At 38.7% G+C, this 20,342-nt stretch overlaps 1 protein-coding gene across 3 annotated transcripts in view; it reads left to right on the top strand.

Moving 5' to 3' along the window:
- GJA5 (gap junction protein alpha 5) overlaps positions 1-20,342 on the top strand; it is a 67,924-nt gene that overhangs the window by 22,353 nt on the left and 25,229 nt on the right. Inside the window, exon 1 of one of the 3 annotated variants that reach the window (XM_074263273.1) lies at positions 10,948-11,235. The exons of 1 other annotated variant lie outside the window; for it this stretch is intronic. The gene's annotated coding sequence lies outside the window, so the exon portion shown is untranslated. Of the gene's footprint in view, positions 1-10,947; positions 11,236-20,342 lie in introns of those variants that run through there. One more of the 3 variants, XM_074263274.1, reaches the window with a different exon arrangement.

The following is a 20,342-nucleotide window of genomic DNA, read 5'->3' as shown; positions in this document are numbered from 1 at the left end:
CATACCATCCTGACCTTTTCACACTTTAACATTTAAGTCATCAAGTATCATAAGATATTTTGTTTTAATTTGAAGGTTCTTATTGTTTTTCATAGAATTTACTTATCTTTTCATCCTTAGAAAACAGCACTGATGCATAAGCTAAAATTATTTTTATTGTGGCCTTTTTTGCAAATATTTATCATCAGTCCTAAAATATAAGTTGACTATAAATTTCACAGGAAATTCATAATGTACTTCCCTGGGTAACCTTATCTGGTTTATATGGTCATCACATATTATTCTGCAATCCTCTAAGTCTTTCACATTCTTTTCCAATATTTTTATAATAACTTTAGTCTTTTAATCTATTTCACTACTAGAAATTCCAATATTCAGTCCAATAAAATGGAAGTAAAATTGGAAATAGAAGAGAACTTTTCTTGGAATCAAAATTACAAAATTTACAGTGGTTAATGAGAAAATATACAAAAATGGAAAATGCAGGCAAAAAAAAGGGAGCAATAGTCTGCTCTAAATACAGAAAAGTCAAAACAAAATAAAATTTCTAAAGTGAAGAGGCAAAAGTCCCAACAGATACAAACCAAACAAACCAAACAAGACACAAATTAAGACTTTAAAATGCCATGATGAAAAAGAAAACAGTGAATAAACAAAAACAAAACCTAAAAGAAAAAAGTAAATGAATAAAATAAAATTTCTTCCTGCCAGCATCCACAAAAACCCAAAGCCATCACTAATAATCATATTGCAAGAGAGGATTAAAATAACCTTTCAAAAATAATAAAAACATAAATTCCAATGACAGAAGAAAAAGCAAAAGGAAAAATAACCTTTCAAAAATTAATTTCCAAGGATTAAGTTCTCACATGTAAAGGAGTTAAAGAGTTAGTGAGTATTCCACATGGTGCATGACCATGTGTATGTAGCAAAGTAAAAGGAATACCCCACCTGTAAGTGGAATAAATGGTTGGTGAGGGAAGGGAAAGTTGGGCTGGGGAGGGGTGAAAACTTGAGGTCTTCTGGGGAGCTGATCCTTCCTTGGCTCAGCTCTTGATTAAAAACTGTGCTTAGGAGTTCTAGGAGTATATAATATGTATTTGTTTGGGTATATATGTGCCCTTGTATATGTGTACATATACAAGATGTACATATATATGTCTATATCTATGTCTATAGCTACCTGTCTATCTTATCTATCCTGTCTATCTTTCTATCTACGCTATCTCTCCTGTCTATCTGTATATCTTTCTATTTTGTCTATCCTATCTATCAACCTATCTATCATCCCTCCATTTATTTAGTCTATCTGTCTTGTCAATATATCCTGTCTATCTGTCTATGTATCTGTCTTATCTGTCTATTGATCTATTTATCATTAAATCTTTACTACATTAATAGGTTTTTTCTATTTCTGACTTTCATGACTCACCTCCTCTCATTCCAGAAAGTCACACACAGGAATTAATTTATGGGTCTTATCCAGAACACTGTAAGTAAACAAGACTGCCAATCTTTTCAGTTACTCTGACAAGCTTGATTTGGGGCCCCAGGGAGGAAGCTAATGACTTGTAGTTACTTTGCTATTGTTTTCTGAAAACAATTTGATTTCCTTTCTGATAGCCTCCAAATTCCTCCAATACACATTAAGGAGCTGGGAGCCAGGGGAAGGGCTGAGCCCCAGTCAAAGCAGAGTGAACAATGTGATATGGGTAAGATCCCATTTGTATTCTAAGTTCTACAGTGTCTTAAAGATATGAAAGATGGCAGATGGTGGGACATGACAGATCTGGCCTGGGGACTGGGAGGAGCTACTCTCTTCCAAAGCTTGGGAACCTCTCCTCAGGCTCAGAAGACAAAGCAAAGAGAAAGGCTGGCGGTCCATCCTGATCTCACTGGTCTTAGTCTAAGGAGTATGTCAATATTAGCTTGTATCTTATTTGGAATTCAGATTGCCATGTGCTTGGATTCAGTTCAGGATGGGAGATACCACTTTCTTATCTCTGCCCTCTATCAAACAAGGTGAAAGTTAGCTCCTCTTGTCCCCTTTTATGCCTATTCCAAGAGAGACAAACCTCAATAGTGGATAGTTTTTTTTTTTTGTTTGTTTGTTTGTTTTTTGTCTTGAATGTCTCTCCTTGGCTGTCTTGAGCTGACCCATTAAGATATAAGTTCACTGCAAATTGGAATAGCAATTGTTTCATTGTACTTGTATCCCCAGTGCCTAGAGAAGTTCCTGGAATATAGTAGGTGCCAAATTAATATTTAAGGAGTAGTTAAATGGTACAGTGAATAGAGCCCTGAGTCTAGAGTCAAATTAAAGAGACCAAAATTCAAATTTGATCTCAGACTTTTACTAGCTGTGTGACCCTGAGCAAGTCAATTAACTCCTGCCTAAAACTGAAGAAGGAAATAGCAAACCATTCCAGTATCTTTGCCAAGAAAACTCCATGAATAGTTGGTCCTTGGGGTCATTAAGAGTCAGACATGATTAAATAACAAGAAGTAAACAATTGCTAGTTGACTGTTGAGAGTTATTACTATATAGCCTTTCCTATAGTATATGTGATGCTCACAGGGACTCTTTATATAGTCCACTTCCATCATGGTCTTGGAAGTGTTAACTACCATGTTCCCAGTATTCGATTGAGTTGGGGTCAAACCAACATCTATAGAATCTGTATGCTCCTGAGAATACTGATTTATGAATTGGGGGTCTGGAAGAGCTCAGAGTTGGATGCTTTGGGGACTAAAAGAGATAAAAATGTTATCTCCATATAGGCAGATGTAGGAATGATATTATAAGCAGACTATCAATCAGTGATTAGGTTTCACAACTTTTTAGCAGGGCTTGATTTGATCATATTAATGATGTTATTGTGAAATGATATTGGTCGGGACAACTTAATGAAGGTTTTATCTTGACAACAATACATTAAGATATCACTTTTTATTCAGTCATTTCAGTTAAATATGACTCATCATTGTTATCCCATTTGGGATTTTCTTGGCAAAGATACTGGAATGGATTGCCATATCGTTCTCTAGCTCATTTTACAGATGAAGAAACTGAGGCAAGTAGGGTTATAAGTAGCTTGTATAGCTCAGACAGAAAGTATCTTAGAGGCCAGATTTGAACTCATAAAAATATTTTCCTGATTCCAATGTTCTACAGTGTTACCTAGCTGAGATATTATTATAAAACCTATTTTGCAGAAAAGAAAACTGAGGTTCAAACTGGTGAAGGATCCTAGCCTTAAATCTATGATTTTCTCAAAGTCATCCAATAGTGGCAAATTTATCCACAAGTCCTAACCCCTTAAGTGATCCTGCCAACAAATGACTGATTCAATGAACAGCCCTTTTAACTTCACCTCGTTTGCCTCAATTTCATCATTTATAAAATGAATTGGAGAAGAAAATGGCAAATTATTCTAGTGTCTTTGCCAAGAAAACCCCAAATGAGGTCACAGTCAGACGTGATTAATCCACTAAACAGTGACAACAACTCCTTCCCCTATGACTCCCAAAAAACCCCTCAGAGGTGAATGAAACTTATTTCTGTTTTTGAAAAGTAAGCAGGAAACCATAACTTTTTTTTTTCTGTTTCTTCTTTCACAACATGATTAATATGGAAATACATGATTGCAACCTATAGCAAATTGTTCACTATCTTAAGAAACTCAAAATTTTATTTTAAAAAATGAATGTTAAAAATTGTCTTTATATTGAGTTAGAAAAAAAAATGCTATTAAATAAAATAAATTAATAAATAATTGTAATTATTTATTATTATAAATATAAAAATTATAAGTATAAATAAATACATATTTTAAAAATAAATAAAATTCAATAAAAAGTTAAAAAATAATCAGGGTTATATCATTTGTGTGAGAAGGAAGGAGGAAACTAGTTATTTACAGAAATCTCCCATTCCTGAATGCGGAGATCAAAAATATCTTAAGGACTTACAGTGTGCATGGAGATTGAGCTGTCATCCTGTGTGTCCCTCTGGAAAAGGTCTCAATGAACGTCATAATATGAGCTTTACTGACCTATGTCTCAAGAGCCTGATTGTGCTAAAGATGGTTGTTAGCTCAGTCAAATCAGATATAAGTAGACTGGTCTATCACAATGCCATTGGGAAAAGAATCAGGCTTTGAGTGATTATCCTTCCTATTATCCCAGACCCATTTTGCTTGCTAAGATTTTCTTCCTAGGGACACAGCTCAAGTTTCTCCCCAAAGGATTCTAAGTCAGGAGGCCCCAGGAGAATCTTCCTGCCTTCAGTCTTCCCAAGAACACCTCTGAAATTTTGTCTTAAGCGTCCAGACAAAATGAAAGGGTCATGGGATTGTTCAGAATACCAGAGGATTGTTTTTTGTTTTTTTTTTTTTTTTTTTCCATTTTCCATTTCTTGGAACAAGGTGTTCTGGCAAAGAGAGACTTATCCATTTTAGCCAGTATCTGAAAGGGAAAAGATTTAAAAGGGGACTGCTTAAGCCTGTAGTGTCTGCATCTCTACTTATAATGGGGTGCCAAACTGCACTGACTGAAAAGCATGACCTCAGCTGGCTAATCATGGCTCCAATTACCCATTATGCCTTCCCAGTGAGTCAGTGGGGATTATTGCTCTTGCAATTAGACCACAGGAGGACTTACTTACCTGCAGTATGTACGAAGCGGAGAAAGCATAAGGGGAGAGCACCCTTTTAACATCTGGACTCAAGTGTCTTGGGAAGGAAAATTAAAGACCCAGAAATTCTTAGGCTAGAAAAGACTTTACAATGTTTCCTCAATCATCCGCCTATTTCTAGGGAAGACCAGGCCATAAACATTGTGGACAGAGAAGTACATTATAGCACAGATTTCTTTAAAGGGTTTGAGGGAGATTGTATTACTTTCCAGGCTAACCCATCCTACTGCTTAACAAGCTCCCCAGACAGAAATTTTCTGGTGCCTCATTTAAATCTCTCCTGCCGCAGTCCAACCTAAAGGAAGAGATACTTAAGTAGCACCTGCTCAGAGGTAGTTGTGCTAGGTGTGGTTTAGAGAAAATGCTCCTACTTGCATACAGCTTAAAGTCCACAAAGTGGATGAAATGGGTAAAATTATTCTAATGCAATTAGAAATGGATTATGTCAAAAAGAAAAATGAAATAGAGTGGCTGAGATATTATTGGAAAGAGACCAATTCTACCTGCCGTAATCAGAGAAAATTGGATGGAGAGTCTAAGCTAGCTCTTGAAGGAATATTTGTTTTATTTTACTTATTTAATATTTTCTTCCAGTTACAGTCAAAACCAAAAAAAATTACATTTATTTTTAAAAATTTTGAGTTCTATATATTGAATTACTTGCCATCTAAGGGAGGGATGGGAGGAAGGGGGCAGAATTGGAACACAAGTTTTGCAAGGGTCAATGGTGAAAAATTATCCTTGTATATGTTTTGAAGATTAAAAAACTTCTTTTTTTATTGAAATTTTGACAAAATTTTGACAAAAATTTTGAGTTCTAGTTTCTCTCCCTTATCCCAATCCACAATTAAGAAACCACTTGCAAAGTTATGCAAAACAGTTGAAGGAATATTTCAATAGGTAGAAATGGGATAAAAATTTGAAGGTAAAGAAAAAGGGGAGTCTATCCAAAGCACAGGTTTTGTCTCCCTAAACAGAAGTATGTGATACTGTTCCTTGAAGACAGGAGACTATGTCAAATACTTATTTGGTCCCCCAAAGATCTTAGAATAGTATTGGGATCACAGTAGGCAATCAACAAATGTCTGATCTATTGGTTGATATTCTAACAGTCCCAATGTCCTATTCTGATTCAAGTAGATCCCAATTATTACAAAAAAAAAAAAAAGAATTCCCTTGAGTCCCTGAATAGGTTGTATTATTTGAATTTACACTTCATATTTCCATTGGACTAAAGCTTCTTGATTTATTGATTTATTTATTGATTATTGATTTATTGCTAAAGTAAGAGTCCAGTGTCCTACTTTGATTCAGCCTGATCAGTTAGGGTAATAAAAGGAATTCCCCTTGAATAGGTTGCATAATTTGAATCCACACTCTGTGTATTTTCCATTGGCTGGAGCCATTTGCCATAATTTGCATAATTTTGCTTTTTTTTTTTTTTTTTTTGCTGAGCCAATTGGGGTTAAATGACTCACTCAGGATCACACAGGTAAGTGTTAAGATTTGAACTCATGTCCTCCTGAGTTCAGGGCTGATGCTCTATCCACTGTACCACCTATCTGCTTCTAATTTTGCAAATTTTGAAATTGAATTCAAATTTTGAATAGTGCTGACTTGATTACATGTGACTCTTTCAAGGGATTGATTATTTGTACTATTGAGAACCTAGGCATATATCACTGTTTTGGGAAAAATGACCTTTGCTTCTGAAAGGCTGTGTCAGTGAAGACCGAGACAGAAAGGTCCTGCCAAGTAGGTGAGGAAGAGGAGAAGGAGAAGGGGAAAGGTTCAAGACAGTGTCCTGACATAAGTGAAGTGAAACACATCTAGGATTTTTCCCAAAATGGCAGAAGAGAAGGGTCCCAGGGCAGAAATTTCTTAGAATAGCTAGGAGGAAGAGTGTTCCACAGGGAGTCCACAGGTAAGAACTCTTCTTAGTCTTTTTAAAAGTGTGCAAATCCAGAACTGAAGTTCTTATTTTTAGAACCCAACCCATGTTGAATATCAAGACTAAGTGGTGAAGGAGAGAATGAATCTGGATCCTCTTTCAGCAAAGGGAAAATAGACGTTTTCTGAGAGTTAGAATTTGGATGTAGAGTATGCCCTGAGATTTCCAAATGAAATTTGCCTTACAGTTGTCAGTCTCCTCATCTCAGCCTTAAAGGGAAATAGGCTAAGAATAAATCAGACTTTTGATGGCTGAGCAAAAGCAACCTTGCTTTGGTCCTATACAAGATGCCATCTTAAGTAGAGTGGGGTAACTGGATAGCTGCTTGGCTTCCAAGGGCTGGCATGATCTAGGGACCACAGAACTGGACCAGGAAACAATATGACTAAGTTTTATTCCTAGCTGTGTACCAAGTTACATTACATTTCTCTGTCCTTCCATTTCTCAATCTACCAGATTAGGTTATTTATACTCGTCCTTGAGTTTAGTCTCTCCTTGGGCATATTATTGTAATTGTTCAGTCTGGTCTGACTCTTCATGACAAAGATACTGAGAGGTTTGCCATTTTACAGATGACAGAATTGAGGCAAACAGGATTAAATGATTTGTCTGGGGTCACACAGCTGGTAAGTGTCTGAGACTGAATTTAAATTGACTTCAAGCATTGTATCCATTGTACCACCAGGATGACATCTTTTGTTTTCTAAGTTTTCTGTGGAAAACTTTAGTATCCCAAATGGCACTATTGATACTGGCTACTACCTAAATCTACATTTTTATGTATTGGCAGCTTGGTCACCCAGCATTTTAGACAGTTCCATTTCAAAGCCTTCCCACCACAGGGGTTACCTCTTTGTTAGAGATATTGGGGTATTTCAAAGGGTCCATAGCCCTGAAATTCCTGCATTGAAAAAAGGCACCAAGTCACACTGCCAGGCTTCTTCCAGTGCTTAGAGCTTACTTGGCATTTTGAGGGTGGCAATGTGGAAGGACAACCAGAAGTTTTCCATGAGTTAAAAAAAAGCTGCACATGTACAAGATGGGAAAGATATGGCTTGATGGCATTTTGAATGAAAAAGTTCTGGGGGATTGTGGACTTAATATCAGACAACAGCGTGGCATGGGCCACCAAAATGTTAATGTGATATTTTTAAAATCAGATCTATGATTTCAATGATTTAGGAAGTTCATGGTGAGGAAACTCCCTTTACCAATGCAGATCAATACCTTCTGTGTAACAGGTTTTTTTGGTATGTGATTTATCTGGGAGAACAAGAGAAGAAAACAAATATTTATTGAACAGTATATGCTAGACTCTGTGCTAAGTACTTTACAGATAATATCTCATTTGATACAACAACTCATGGTGAGTTTCCTCACCATGAACTTCCTAAATCAATGAAATCATAGATCTGATTTTAAAAATATCACATTAGCATTTTGGTACCCATGCCACGCTATTGTCTGATATTAAGTCCACAATCCACCAGAACTTTTTCACTCAAAATGCCATCAAGCCATATCTTTCCCATCTTGTACGTGTGCAGCTATTAATCCTATTATATAGTGTGAAATTAGATAATTTAGCCAGGGTCATACATCCATTAGAATGGATACTCCTCAAGGACAGAGGCTATTTTAAGCTCTATATCCCAGTGCCTGGCACATATTAAACAGGGTTCTTAATATTTTTGGTATGTGTAATTCCCCCTGGTGAAGTCTATGGATCCTATTTAGAATATTTTTAATGCATAAAATGAAACATGTAGGATTGCTAAGGAAGCCATTATGTTGAAGGTCAAGGTCAAGAGAAGTTGAGGAAGGACATTGACAAGTTGGTTGGATACCTATTGAGAACTCACAGGAAAGCATGACTTCAATAGCAAAGGATAGAAAGTCATGAAATAGTTGCTAGCTGTACTGTTGGAGGGATTGTTCACCTTGATGATGTTAGACTTCCATCCAAAAGCTCAGATTATTGATAAACAGAAGCAATTCCAGAAGTAAGTGATCTTAATAGTGAGGTACTTAGGAATAATTCTATCCTCAAGTATGAGTTAGACTAGAATAGCATTGAGGTCTCCCAATTCTGGGATTCTACAGGACATGGAAAAATAAGAATAGCTAGCATTTATATAGCCTTAAGATTTATAAAACACTTTCCACACAAATTTATTGTTCATTCATTTCAGTCATGCCCCATTCTTCATGACCCCATTTGGGGTTTTCTTGGCAAAGATATAGGAGTGGTTTGCCATTTCCTTCCCCAGCTCATTTGACAAATGAGGAAACTGAGACAAGCAGGATGATGTGACTTGCCTAAATTCATACAACTAGTAAATGTCTGAGGTCAGATTTGAACTCAGAAAGATGTCTTCCTGACTCCAGACCTGGCTCTCTGTGCTCTATGATGCCACCTAGCTGCCCTTTGCATACATATATTATTTCATTTTATTTTCACAACTCTAAAAAGTCAGAGCTATCATTGAAAACATTTTACAAATGAGTAAACTGAGGCAGATAGTGGTTAAGTGATTTACCCAGAGTTATATGACTAGTGAGTATCTGAAGCTTGATTTGAATTCTATTCTACAGTACCACCTAGTGCCTCAGAAATAGTTATAGTTAACATACATGTATATACACACACAACTACACATTATATATGTATACATACATGTATGTGTGCATGTATACATATGTGTATATATATGTTTTATATACCTATTTTTTTCTAAGGAAAGGCAACTATGTAATCAGGACTATAAATTGTATCAAATGACAGTGTGGATTAAATTCACTTGCAGAAGAATGAGAAAGCAAAACCAAAAAATGAGCAAAGTTTTCTGAGTAGTTGAGAATGAAACCGATGGGTTTGGGGAAATAAGATCCCTGGATTTTGCTCTCATTGACACATTTATTTTTGCTTGTTTAGTCACGTCTCTTCTTTCTCAGCTCCTCAGTTTACCCACCTGTGAATAATGCCACTAGAATCTCTAATATTCTTGCCAAGTCCATGAAGTGGCAAGCACATGGACATAAGGCACATGCCTGGCATAATAGAAAGAGTACTGGATTGGGAATTAGGAGACCTAAGGGCTACTTGTAGCCACTCACCGTGGGACCCCTCTTTGTGCCTCAGCTCCTGCAGCTGTAGCAGGATGAGTCTGGACTAGCTGCCCTCTTAACATTTTTAAAATTCTATGGATTCTTAGTGTCTGATTTACCTCATTTCAATTTGTTAATTACAGCAGAATCAACTGATGACATGCATCAAATTATAGATTAATTTGTGCTTGATTCAATCAAGGAACTAGATATGTGGGAGAAAAAGGAAGGAGAGAAAGATCTCTCAACTGAAATCCATTTCCATTTTTAGGGGCAAATGACCCCAGCTTTCCTGGTCCATGGAGACTTTAATTAAAAAGATCCTTGACCCTTCCCTTAGAAAATTAACATTCAATGACTGGCTGATTTTAGCATATATTTGTTGATATAGTGCCTGACACATGGTAAACCCTTTTAAGAAATGTTTTATTGACTGACTTATTTCATAGACAGCTTCTTCTGTGTCCCTCTGGGCACCTAGCCGGCGGTTTTTCACATAGCAGGTGCCCACTAACAACTGTATGTTGAAAGAATGCGTCATTTTCATAATTTGACAGGAACAAGGCCAGGAGGGGAGGTTTTGGGGAGCTTCCAATATTCTTCAGGTATACATGGGGGGAGGGGTCTTGGATAAAAGGAACTAGAGGAGGTCAGCCTCCAGGACTCCAGGAAAGCCTTGCCCATGTCCTAAGGGAGGCGTACACTGAGCTCTCACACAGAGCAGTGGCTCCAAGGGCTCAGGGAACCCAGCTGTCAAAGGCGGGTTCTATCTCTAAGAGATTGCAGGGGAAGACAAGCTAGAAGCAAGTGGAGTGGGGGCAATAACTTTTTAAATGAGAAAAAAAATTTGAGAGAGAAGAGAAGAGAAGGGAGAGAGAAGGAGGGAGGGAGAGAGAAGGGAGAGAGGGAGAGAGAGAAGGAGGGAGGGAGAGAGAGGGAGACAGAGAGGGGGAGGGAGGGAGAGGAGGGAGAGGGAGAAAGAGACAGATATAGAAGAAGAGGAGAGAGGAGAGAGAGAGGAGAGCGAGAGAAGAGTGAGAAGAAAGAGAGAAGGAGAGAGAGAAAAGAGAGGAGAGAGAGAGAGAGAGAGAGAGAGAGAGAGAGAGAGAGAGAGAGAGAGAGAGAGAGAGAGAGAGAGAGAAAGAGAGAGAGAGAGGAGAGAGAGAGGAGAGAGAGAGAGAGAGAGAGAGAGAGAGAGAGAGAGAGAGAGAGAGAGAGAGAGAGAGAGAGAGAGAGAGAGAGAGAGAGAGAGAGAGAGAGAGAGAGAGAGAGAGAGAGAGAGAGAGAGAGAGAGAGAGAGAGAGAGAGGAGGAGGAGTAGGAAGAAGTGGGAGGAGGGAGAGAGACAGATTAAAAGAGAGGGTCAAAGAAGAATAACGGAGAAGAACAAGAGCCAAGACCAATTAGAAGTCGGAAAAGCTTTTGAGAGGGAAGAAAAAAATTTGAGAAGAAAACGAAAACTTGAAAAGAAAAAAAATCAGGTAAGAATAAAATTGACTTGGGGAGGAAGAGAATTATAAGACATGGGCCAGTGGTGAGAGAAACCATTTCCCAAGCTGGCCAGGATTTTAAGTGTTCCTGCGATCCATTTAAAAAAAAAAAAAAAAAAAAAAAAAGCGTTCTGTCACTATTGCTGTTCCTAGTTGATTATGACTCGGGTTATTACAAAGAGGAAAGGTTAGAGGGCACAGGGGAGGCATTAACCCTTACCATTATAGGAGCTCTAGAAATTACGGTGGGAGACACTTGAAATCCAAGCCCATCTCTAATAGATGAGAGGCAAACGAGACGCATCTGAGACACGGTTCAGGGCCGGGAAGTTTTAGCTGTGTTGGAGAGTTCCCTTAAAAAAAAAAAAAAAAAAAAAAAAAAAAAAAAAAAATCAAAACCCACTGAAGAGTCGAGTCTATTTCCCGATGCTTCCTCTAGGCTTTTCCCAGTGTCCCTGAAAGTGTTTTGGTTTCCCCCCAAGGCTTGGTGGATGGTTTAAAAATATTCCCCGCTTCGTTTCCTGCAGTGGATCGTGTCCCTGCTGCGCCGCAGCGGCGGGTGAGAAATCACACCGGCCGTTTCCCAGCCGGTGGGAAAGAGCCGGGCCGCACACGGGCGGAGGGAGCCCAAAGCAGCCCCCATTGAAAGTTTCCTTTTCAATTGTGTGCCGACTAACGCGGGAGGTCTCTGGAGGCCGTGCCCTGTCCCTGAACTTCCTCCCATTGGTACATAGCCCCGAACTTGGCTGGGTCCCAATCACAAAGTGAGCCTGGCACCAGGTTTCCTGACGCCCCTAGGACTTCACCAGAAAATTTAAAGAATGGACGTTTTCTGAGTATTTGTGTCACCGAGCGCCGATCAGTTCCTCTCAGGACTCAGTTTCCTCATCTGTAAAATGAGACTAAGGCACCTCTAAGTGCCCAGCCAGTTCTGTGATTTTTAATTCGAGGTTCCCAGTGTATGATGTGGCTTGTGAGTCTAACTCTTGTAATCACTAGGACTTTGCATTAATCATTTACCTTCCCCGGCCTCAGTTTCCTGATCTGTAAGCTGATGAGGTTGAACTATATCAGGGTTTCTTAAACTTTTTCAACTCACCACCCTTTTCGCCTGAGGAATTATTATCTGAGCCTGGGTAACAGATATGTAAAATAAGTATACAAATCAAACATTTCCTGTTGATAAATCATAACTTCATGACTCACGTCTTCAGTTGTGAGACCCCTTTTGGAATCTTGATCCAGAGTTTAAGAAGCTGGGACCTAGATGATTTCTAAGCTGCTCTCAGGCTCTTAAAATTCTGCAATTCTCGAGGCTTTGCCCTCAAAATGTGCTAGGATTCCTAGGCAAAGGATGGAGTATATTGCATGGTGTAGCGCAGTGGAAAGAGCAAAAGTCCAGAAGCAGAGGATCTCATCTGTATCTGTGTGACTTCGGACACGCCACGTAACTTCCCAAGGTCTCAGTTTCCTCAGCTGTAAAATGATTAAGTTGAACTAAGTGGCTCCTAATCCTTTGCAGTTCTCTATGTGTGACCCTGTCCTGGGAGTTTATGAATTAAAGAACAAAAAAGACATGAAGCACATAGTTCTGTCCTTCAGTGGTATTTATTTCCCATCTACTCCTGCAATTGAGATCCATTTCTGAGTTTGAAATCCAAAAGTAGGAAGATGCTTCCAGGAGGAGCCCTTGCAGAGCAGTTGCAAGGATCTCAGTTTGTACATTAGAATTTAGCGCCTCTACAGCTGAACTCCTGAGAGGCCTGATCCTCTGAAAACCTAACATTTATATCATGAAGTTAATGTCCTGTCTCTGGGCAGGGGATTTAGGAGATCCAACTTTGTCTATTTCTTCTCTACCAATACAATTGATGAAATCCAGCTAATTCAGCCAAAGATATGTGTGTGTGTGTGTGTGTGTGTGTGTGTATACACACATATGAACATAGATATATAAATAGATATAGATAAATAAATACACATATATATGTTATAATTTAGTCCATTTTTAAAGTCATATCTGACCATCCATGACTTCTACTGGAATGGTTGGCAATTTCCTTCTTCACTCATTTGACAGATAAGGAAACTGAGGCAAAGAGGATTAAATGACTTCTCCAGGGTCACACAGTTAATAAATGTCTGAAGTTGGATTTGAATTCAGGAAGGGGAGTCTTTCTGATTAAAAGCTATACCACCTAGCTGCTTAGATATATAGATATATGAATATCTATTATATAAATAAATTCATATATAAAACAAAATTATACATATATGTGTATATATAGCTATATCTATGCCAGCCATCTGTTTTCTTTGGTTTCTCTTTTGGTCTTTTTAAATCATGGAGCCTACACATTGACAGATAAATGATTACCACTCATTGAACATGCTGTAGAGGCTGTCTTCCTGTTCAGGCACATAGTAGGTAGGACTCTAGAGTCCTGGATTTCTTTTCTAGCCCCAAAATTTGGGGACTCTATGAACGTTCAATTAGATATTTAGAAGGCTGACAGCTCCTCTTTTCTATCTGTGATCCTGGTGCTCTACAAAGAGAGCCTTTGTTAGACTAGTCTTTCATAGTCAGGTGGATGCTCACCACCTCTCTAGGCAGAATAATTATCTTACTTCATGTGTCGCTAAGCCAAAATGAGTCAATGTAGGGTTCAAAGTCATTTTCCCCTGGATTCATCAAAGGGAAAAAAGTAATGTCACCAGGGTGAAATCTATTCTGAGACAATTGTTTAGTGGATTGAGAGGAAACACTGTTCTTTGGGACAGTCATACCAGCCCTTTCACTTTCCCTAAAACTATTCTTAGGCAAAAAAGGATAATCATTGATAAGAAATGACTAGTATTTATTTTGGGGAAAAAAGTTTTGGGGAGGGGGAAGGTGACATAATAGTTTTCTTGGAATAATTGATGAAAGAAGGATCACACTTATTTGATCTCAGCCAGGACCAATGAGTTGAAGTTACAGGGAGATCAATTTCTCTACAATGTAAAGGAAAACAATCGTATCAGATCTGTGCAAAATGCAATAGTTTGCTCTGGTGAGTCGTGAGTTTCCTATCACTGAAAAATCTTCAAGTAGAGCTTGGATGAATGTTTGCTGGGAATATCATAGGCAGGAATCATACTCCAAGCAGAGATTAGATCTTCATGACTTTCAAGACCCATCCATTTTTATAGTTCTATGATCCAGTATACATTGCTATCTATTTTATTTGTGAAATGGATTAGCTGTTTTAATTAATTAGATATTCAGATTAATTGAAAGCTCTGTATTTATACATTTTGTGGTGTAACCAACTTGTTCTCTGAATATTCCCTGAAGTTTCCTACTCAGCCTTTGCTCTAGTCTTAAAGGTTCTTTCTTGTTTTCCAAATCTACCAATAAAATTTCTACCCTTCTTTTAAGCCCCTCATATATGAGTTCCTCAGTGGGAGTGATATCTATCTCACTTGTGTGAATTCCTCTTACAAGTTGCATTTCTCTCATTCTTGTTTCACGTCCTTTCTTGTTTAAAGTTATTTATGTACCTATACTTATCCACTTTCCGGGATTGTAATAGTTTGAGGATCATTTTTATTCTTCTTGGTATCCTCCATAACACAGGGCATAGGACCCTTGGACATAATATGCATTCAGTAAATATTTGTGAGATGAATGAGTGAATGCCATTGGCACATTAACAAACTTTAGAGAATTCAAATATCATAAAAACTAAATACTGAGCACTAAATCTTTGATGAACCTAGTTAATTTTCTCTTGGATTATTCTGAAGAACCATCAGGATCTCTCTGATCTTCAAGATTTTTATCATGGACAGCAAGTTTGCTGTTTTGTATTTGTGTGATGGTTCTGCTAGGGAGATTTCTGATTAAGTGAAATTTACTGCCAGAGTATCTTAACAGTTATGCTTTTGTTTCCCCTCCTCTCCCTCCCCTTCCTTTCCCTTTCTCTTCCCCTTCCCTTTCTTTCCCCTTCCCTTCCTCTTCCTTTCTCTTCCCCTTCCTTCCCTTTCTTTTTCTCTTTCCCTTTCCTTCCCTTTCCTTTCCCTTTCATTTCTCTTCCCTTCTCTTTCCCTTTCCCTTCTCCCTTTCACTCATGAAAATGACTCTGGTCCCAAATGTAAAAGCTCTTAGGTTCCAAAATTATCCCTAATATATTTGAGGATCCCAGTAAATCACACTACAAGTTATACCAAAGACTTCCTGGGAGCAGTGGGGCTAGTTTGGAGCTTATTTGTATGTACTTTTCCCTTCTCTGAATTCAGTAATTACTAGCAAAGCAGGTTAGTATAGGGGGCCAGAGAATAGAAAAAATTATGCAATTGTGTTCTCTGGGTTCCATTTTGGCATATTCTGGACATGATCCTCACCACCATACTTTGCCATTTGTTGACTTTATGATGGCGGGAAAGTTATTTAAATGTTATAAGTTTTAGTCCCCTCATACAGGGATAATTTATGGTGTGGAGCACTATCAAAACCCATGCAGAAAAGGGGGTCACAGAATTGCACCTGTAGGGTCCCTGTAGGCTGCATGTTGTCTTAGGAAACCACATGTTAACTTTTTTTTTGTTTTGGGGTTGATTGTTTTGCATTTTTATTTTGTTAAATATTTCCCAATTCATTTACTCTATTTGGGCAGCCCTTGGGTATGCTGTGGGCTATGTGTTTGGCACCTCTGGCATAGGGATTAGAATACTGGACTTCAAAATCAAGGACCTAAATTTGCATCTTAGTTTTATATTCTACTATCTGTCGGACTTTGGAGAATTCACCAGATCTCCCTGTCTCAAGGAGAAAAGTCTTGATTTCTTTATTTGTACAGGGAACACTTGGACTAGATGATTTCCAATGTCTTTTTAGCTCTAGATCCTCTGATATTTAAAATGAAAGCTATATAGACATGTATACATATATTATATTTAACATATACTTTAACATATTTAACATGTATTGGTCTACCTGCCACCTGGGGGAGGGAGTGTATGTGTGGGGAATTGGAACAAAAGATACTGTCAGTGCTGAAAAATTAACCATGCATATATCTGGCAAATGAAAAGCTATAATAAAAAAAAAATGGAAGCTGTTGGATAAAATGACCTCTCAAGTTCTTTCCAGCACTGATGTTCTAAAATTTTCTTTTTCTATATAACTCTCCTTAGAGGCTCACAGATGCACAAAATGTTAGAACAGAAAGAGAAATTAAAGGTTACATAACTTAACCATTTTATTTCACAGGCGTTGCAACTGAGGCTGTCCAGACTCACACAGCCAGTGAGGACCGGAGTATGCAATGCTAATGTCAGATAAAATTTGTCAGGTTAGACTGGTAGAAGATTTGGAGGGCATGTTGTAGAACAAAACAAAAATTAAGCAAGCAAAAAGATCGATGCCGCTCCCCATCTGCTATTCTCATCCTACTTTTTCCTGGAGCAGAGGAGGTCTCTGCATACTGACTCTACCCTCTCCCATTCTGTTTAAAAACTTGAGTACCAGCAGTAAACACAAGGCCATGGGTTCCATGTTGGCAGTTCTTGGCTGTAGCCAAGCAGTAGCTGTGAATAGAGTGGTAGATCTAGGTGGCTGGAGGAAGAAGTATTGCTTTGGGGTTTTTCTTCTCTTTTTAGCTCTGGGGATCACATTGCTGCACATAGGAGGGGGAAAGGGTGACAGGTGACAGTTAAGAGCATGGTGGCTTGGTCTGATTAACATTCCCAGGATGCCTATGAAGTAGGTGGGGGCAGCCAAGGCTGGGCTGGGTGGGGGGTCTTTATGCAATATGAATGTGTCTGTTTCTGTGCCCCTGCCTAGAGCCTGACCTTGGCATTGGGGAGATTGACATTTTTGTCCTTAAAATTGGCCATCTCAAAGAATTGGGGATTAGATTGCCAGCCCTCAGTATGCCAGCAATTAAATTATACAGTCCTGAGTAGTCATACTGGGCTAGATAACATCACTGATTAGAAGCCCAAAGCAATGGCAAGGTTGGAGAATGGGGAAGGGGCATGCTAATCTCTTTGTGACTGTATTACAATCAAAATACTCCAGTGAGCCAATGGAAGCAATATCCAAGATCCAAGGTGGGCTCTCTACAGGAATCAATCAGAAAAGAGTGGTAGACTTCCAGAATTGTTGTTGTTGGTGTGGTGTGTGTGTGTGTGTGTGTGTGTGTGTGTGTGTGTGTGTGTGTGTGTGTAGAGGAGACACAGCCCTGAGCCCCAGGATCATTTGTCCCCCAAAAAGATTCCCAGAAAATAATTTGAAGGAACTTTTCACTTCAGTCTTTGTGTGTAGGTGGTGGTGGGGTGTCTAACACCCATCTGTTTCACCTGTGACACAAAGGGTTGTTTGCCAAAAAGAAAGATGCTTAATTTTCCTGGAAAGTTTCAGCCCTCTTCAGGAAGGAAACTTCCTGCCCATTATCAGAAGCAGCAGGGTTCTGGTGAATGACAGCCTATGGTTCCTTTATGAGTCAATCATTTCTCCTTCAATAGTAAATAATGGGCAAAAGAAACTGACCTCATGGTGTGCTATCTACCTTTACAGGAAAATCTAAGGACAATTTTAGTTACCAAATTCTCTTTGTTTCTCCACAGGCTGTTTTGAGATCTCATTGTCAAGGCTTTCCCATTACGGAAGTCCAAGCAGTAGGTGCTATATGGAGAATGGACTATTTCCTTCTAGGCAATTTCTTCTGGGAGAATGAGTCAGTAGCTTTCTAAACTGGGAGTCAGAAAGCTGGGGCCTCATTTGGGTTTCATAATAGTCATAACTCATGGTTAGACCCCATTTTAAGGCTTGCAAATAGCAATCCTGTGAGGTTAGTGCTAATATAATTCCCATTTTAAGGATGAATAGCCTGGAGCTCATAGGTTAAATGATTTTGCTCAGGGTCACTCAGATACTGAACATCTGGGGGGGGGGGATTCTAACCCAGATCCTATTGACTTGACCATTAAAACCATTCTATATAGAGAAGCACTTATTTTATTTCCAGACAAGGCTAGATCTATTCCTTCATCCATCTATGTAGAAATACCAATGGAGATTGAAAATTGAGAAGCACAGAGCTGTTGCAAATATTTTCTTATGATCTATGTAATGGTCAACAAATATTTATTAAGTGCCTATCATGTACCTGGGCCCTATGCTAAAAGGAAAAAAAGAGATAAGCAAATTGTGGTTGGATAAGAAATATAAAAAAGGTATGATCAGAGCTAGGAATATGCCACTGCCCCCAGATCAATTCAGGGAGTAGTAGCAATTAGGAGATCAGGAAGGGCTTCCCCCCATAAGAAAAGGCAACATTATGGTGGACCCCTTTGACAATCTGGTGAAATCTATAGACCTCTTCTCAGAATAATAGCTGATGCCCTCTTTGCCAACTCAATGATTTTTATGCTCAGTGCTAACTCTCAGATAGAGAAAAATGAAAATGTAATATTTTCCTCATCTAACTTCACAGATTCTCTGAAATCTATCCGTAGATACCAAATTCAGAACCCCTGCCTCAGGTGATGGCACATGCGTTGAGTCTTAGAGAAAGCCAGGGCTTTGGAGAGGTAGAGATGAGGAATTCCACACGGCCACTTGAAGGACTCAAGAGAAACTAGTGATGTATATTATAGCCCGGAAGGGAATCCTTATGCACCATAGTTTCTACCTTTTGTTCTTGTACAGATTTGGACATTATTAGAATGCTACAGCCTGCTGTTTAGTCAGGCATGGAACCCAGAAAGGAACAGTAAACACCACCCCAATTTAAGCGGCAAAAAGGGAAACAATTTTCTATATTCTAACCAAATGATCACATAGGTGGAGGAGTCTGAGAATCCTCACTATTAGGGAACCCAACTTTAGTTACTACTATGAATAGCACATCTAAATAGATGGTGAGCCAAAAAAGGCATGAGCTAAAAAGGAAATACTCTGTCTAATAGGAGATTAGTAGAAACAGTTAAGGAATGTAAATTATTCATATGACTTTGTTGGCCATTCAATCAATGGACACAAACACAGGAATCATACCCACTGGTCTCACAATGTACCATAATTACTCATGTATTTGGCCACTGTAATTGCGTATTCCTCCTCTCTTACATTCTGGGCAACAAACTTAGTATTTCCCTTGGCATCAGAGCCATCAAAGTGATTATTGATATCTGGCACATGTTTCATAAAACTTGGCTAGAACAAGAGGCATGAGACACTCTCAAATCAACTTTGTTAGAAAAAATTCTGTTGCAGAGAGACGGGAAGACACTCACTTTTTAAAGGAAGCATTTTTAAGGAGAGGTCACAGATGGGAGCAGGACTGCCCTAGAAGAGTTCCCCTGAAGTGTGATAACTGAGGGAAGGAAGTCCACTATCTGCCAGCTTTTCATTTTGAAGACTTATTCCTGCTAATGGGGTATAAAGTCTAACAGAATGGCAAGACTCTAGTTTACTCTGACCCTACTTAAGCTCTATGCAGAATAAATTTCCATATTAAATAAATGGTTAACTTTGTTATGATAAACAAGAAGGCAGGAAGGAAGGAAAGAAGGAAGGAAGGAAGGAAGGAAGGAAGGAAGGAAGGAAGGAAGGAAGGAAGGAAGGAAGGAAGAATGGAAGGATGGAAGGATGAAATGAAGGAAGGAGGAAAAAGAAGGATGGAAAGATGGATGAAGGAAGGAAGGAAGGAAAAAACAAAAAGGAAGGAAAGGAAAAATGGAAGGATGGAAAGAAGGAAGAGAGGGGATGGAAGGATGGAATGAAGAAAGGAAGGAAAGAAAGGAAGGATGTAAAGAAAACAGGTAATCAGGCAGCTATCCAGGCAGTGCATTTATTAAATCTTTATTATGTCCCAGACACTGTGCAAATTGCAAAATGAAAAAGCAAGGAAGCAAAACAGTTCCTGCCCTCAAGGACCTTATATTTTAATGAAGGAAGGCTTTTAGGGGACCTGGAAAGACAAGGGAAAAGAATACACAACAACATGGTTTTGAGGTAGAGGTCTGACCTCCCAGAAGATAAGATGAAAAACCATCTATTAGTATGCTGCATGAGTTTAGTGGTAGAATACAAGTTTTGGTTGGGGAAA

The sequence above is a fragment of the Sminthopsis crassicaudata genome, chromosome 4 (genome assembly GCF_048593235.1).
Source record: "Sminthopsis crassicaudata isolate SCR6 chromosome 4, ASM4859323v1, whole genome shotgun sequence".
NCBI classification, from domain to species: Eukaryota; Metazoa; Chordata; class Mammalia; order Dasyuromorphia; family Dasyuridae; genus Sminthopsis; species Sminthopsis crassicaudata.
Note: the sequence above shows the minus strand (reverse complement) of the source record. Positions and strands in the feature narration are given on the sequence as shown.